Raw genomic sequence first — 4,306 nt, 5'->3', positions numbered from 1 at the left:
TTTTTTTCATATGGGGAATTTCAAAAACAACTCCTGCCTCCTGAGGTCCTTCCTGTATTGAAAATAAATTAGCTTTGAAAATATAATGCCATAAAAACTCCTTTAAAAGATACCAAATACACTTCCCCCGCCCCCCCCCAAAAAAATATTGAAAGAAAGGAAAGCCTTTCTTTCCTAATGATGCCTTGCCTAATTGGATTTTCTAAAAGAAAACCAAAGCATCATGCCAGAAACTCATGCCCAGCAGCTGAGGCTCTGGAGGGCCAGGTGGGATGCAGTCTCTGGGTGCTGTAAGAGGTCCAGAGGGAGGGGCTGTGGAGGACCAGGGCTCTGACAGTGCTTTGTGAGGCACTGTCTAATTGCACAGAAATATTCCATGGATTTTCCTGTGCTATCAGTCCTAACGATAGGTGCACCCGAGGGGAAGCACCCAGGTTGGATACCTCTGTCATCGTGTCTCAAGTACACCGTCCATATTCATGTTTAGGTGTTTTCTAAGACACAGAGGGGTGTCTTAGAAAACACCCATACTGAGACAGTGACCAACTCTCAGAAGTGGTCTTTGTTGATAAGGCAGCAGTGACAAGAGGTATCTGCCCTGCTTTGAAAATTGGTCCTCAGTGCCAAGCTGTAAAGCCGTGGGCAAGTCACCAAACTGGAAATCTTCAGCTTCTTTTCTAAATGGGGACGGACGATAGCAGGGCCCAACTCCAGGAGCAGGTGGGACTGAGGAACTGGTGGGTGAGGAACTCACTGTGCTTGGTCCACAGGGGCTATTTTTTTTAAGTTGGTGGCTCTAGCACCACCTTAACTTTTGTCCTTCATGCATTCCCAACATTCTGTCAGTTTCTAGAAGGCACGGCTTTCTTTCCTTGTTCCACAAAGATCCAGGATTGAAGCAGGAGAGGGGTTAGTGATAAAATTGTTTTTCTCCTTTCTAAAAGGTCAGACCCTAAATTCACGTTTCTCTGAAGGGTTTCTCTCTGACTCATCTTAGTGCCTGAGGCAAATTACACATTTCCTGTCTTGTTTTCTTTATCTGAAAAATGGGCTTTAGTTTACTGTTTTCCCTGCCTGCCTTTCGGCACCTCACTGTTTTGAGGCTATATTCAGTAACATACCCTGCTTGTTCTGCTTCCTCTTTCCTCTTTCAGCTTGTTTTAGATCCTTTCCAGTAGTACACAATGAGGGAAGCATTTCTCTAAGGGCATCTGTGGAGAACACCACCACAGTGCAGTGTGTCTCAGTCCAGGGGACTTTGTCCCCAGGAGGGATATTGGCAATGCCTAGAGACATTCTTGGTTATAACAACTGGGGCTGGTAAATGCTACTGGTATCTAATGGTTAGAAGCAAGGGATATTGCTAAATATCTTATAATGAAAGGGTCACACTCCCACCCATTTGGCCTCAAGTGCCACCTCTCTGCTAAATGGAAGAGTAGGGTCCTGAAACTTCTTACCAACCTGTCACAACTTTGGCTTGAGCAGCCCAAAGCAGGGGAACCACCATGTATAGCCCAATTCTTCTCCGAGTTGCCTTCACCACCACCACCACCCCCCCTTGCTGGGCTGATCTGAAGGGAGTGTCTATTTCCCAAGCCCTTTCTCAGAGGTGAGGGTATGGGGGAGCTTGGGGCCTTGTTTGTCATCAAGTTCCCACAAGGCAGGCCTCATCTGGGACGCCCCTCCCTCTGTGTGTGACTCACTGCCACCGTCTGCATCTGCTTTCCTGTCTGGGGATGGTATGACACCAGATTCATCTGGTTAAACAAAAAAATGCTTACTGGTTCATTTCTTTACTGGGGACAAGATCTGCAGTTGTCCTCTGAAAATCTTCCAAAGTTCACACAGGCCTCGCTGCCAGGATCAAAGCCTCAAGGCCTGCAAGGAGTACTGCTCTGGTCAGGGCCTGGCTTAGCTTCCAAAGGAGACAAAGCTTTCCTTTGTTGGGGTGACTCCTGCCTCTGAGTCCATGTCACATTTCAGACCTGCCTTCCCTTCCCTTCCCTTCCCAGAGCTCCCCCAGTAGGCAGAAAATACCTAACAAAGAACTTTTCCCAAATTCTTTGGGGAGCAACATGCTGACATTTGCAGAGAGTGAGGAAGGGCAATGTTTAATCCAAAGACATGACTAACTGGTTCCCAGGTGTCCTGAGGGGCTGTTTGACCAACTGGCATCCCCAAAGCTTTTCCTGGAGGCCATGTTTGCTTCACTCCCACTGGAAGGGTCAGAGAAGGAAGGAAACCCAAATTCATTGATCCCATGGTGTGCTGGGCATAGTGCCAAGTGCTCTCCGTGGGTTTCCCTATTTATTCTTCACATTGGCCATTGTTACTTTAATTTCTTTTTTAATCGTTAACATTTGTTCTGTTTAAATATACACGACAGTAGCGTGCATTTTGACATATTATACATAACATGGAGTATAACTCAATATCCCATTCTTGTGGTTGGGTTACTTTGATTTTTTGTGATAAGGGTACTGGGGATTGAACTCAGGGCACTCGACCACTGAGCCACATCCCCAGCCCTATTTTGTATTTTATTTAAAAGCAAGGTCTCACTTAGTTGTTTAGTACCTCACTTTTTGCTGAGGTTGGCTTTGAACTCACAATCCTCCTGTCTCAGCCTCCCAAACCACTGGGATTACAGGTGTGCACCACCATGCCCAGTATGTTACTTCAATTTTAATATAGAATAATTGGAATTGAAGCCAACAAATGTTAATTACAATGTTACATCGTCATGCTACTCCCATAATATTAGGACCTGTATATTTTCACAGAAAAAAACAAAAACAAAAATAGCTGAGCCCTTAATCAGCGTCCTTCTGCGCTCCAATGTTTAAGTTAGTACAGCTTATCAACATCTAATGGAGACCTTTTGCGTCAGCTGTCTGAGACAATATACAAAGGAAAAGAAAAGTCTCCTCCAATTCACTTGCTTTGACTGATCATCGCTTCTGCTGCCTTCATCCTTCCATTGTAATTGCTTGTGCACAGTCACAAAGGTAAGCCACAGAGGACCTAGAGCAGAAAGTCCTTCAAGTGTGGTCTCCAGACCAGCAATTTTGGGCATCTCCTGGAAATTTGTTGGAATCTTATTTCTTAGGCTCCATCCCACACCTGAATCAGAGATGGGGAAGTCGTCAAACTATATTTTAACGAATGCTGCAAGAGATCCTGATACACTAAACCCGAGAATCACTGACCTAGAGAATGTCATTGGCATAAATCCTCAGCTCTACATCTAATGAGTTGCTAAACTCTGCAGATTCTGCCTCTGACTCCTGGTTGGCCTGTATTTTTCCTGGTTCAGGCTCTGTTAACTCCTGCTATCAGGCTCCCCACTTCTTATTCCTCATTTTCTTCCGGTTCCTGAACCCATCTGATGTGACATGAACTCCCTGCTCTGGGGTTGTCATGCTGCTGTAGGAATAGGGGGAGCATGGGAGGAATAGATGAACTCTAGATAGGGCAGAGGGGTGGGAGGGGAAGGGAGGGGAAGGGAGGGGGCAGGGGTGAGCAATGATGGTGGAATGTGATGGACGTCATTATCCAAAGTACATGTATGAAGACACGAATTGGTGTGAATATACTTATATACAACCAGAGGTATGAAAAAGTGTGCTCTGTATGTGTAATATGAAACAAACAAACAAAAACCCAACTCCTTAGCCCTGGAGAAAAGAGTCCTGAAAATAAACATCCAACTTTTATTTTGAATCTTATTTCTTACTCTTACCTTCATGCACGTGATACTCAAGTCATACAAAAGACTCACAGTTTGCTACAGATTCAAACCTTCTCACCTCTGCCTCTGCCTTTGCTTCTGCAGCTCCCTCTGGCTGGTGATGCCTCCTACTCATTTGCATACATTTTTTCAACGTCCAGCTCTTTTTCAAATCTTCCTTGATCCTTTTAATTACAGAATCCCACATAGAATTTGTCTTTCCTTCTCTTAAAACTCTTTGTAGACAATATGCTTGCTTGTGAGCATGTCCTAGGTTCCTCCCTAGTAGATGACAGGGAGAGAACTGTGTCCTTTTCCATCATTTCATTTCCTACAGCTCCCCAATCGGTGGCAAAGCTTCACAGAGTCATTGAGTGAATCAGTGAAGGTTGGGTCTACATAAAAAACTGACTTTCCATCCCTTAGTTTCTTAAAAAGTTTCTATCAAGATCAGTGATAAGACTCTTGCTGTTTTTCTTTTTTAATTATTTTTTTATTTATATATGAAAGCAGAATGCATTACAATTCATATTACACACACAGAGCACAAATTTTTTGTATCTCTGGCTGTAT

Source organism: Ictidomys tridecemlineatus, chromosome 3, assembly GCF_052094955.1.
Source record: "Ictidomys tridecemlineatus isolate mIctTri1 chromosome 3, mIctTri1.hap1, whole genome shotgun sequence".
In the NCBI taxonomy this organism is placed as follows: domain Eukaryota; kingdom Metazoa; phylum Chordata; class Mammalia; order Rodentia; family Sciuridae; genus Ictidomys; species Ictidomys tridecemlineatus.
Note: the sequence above shows the minus strand (reverse complement) of the source record.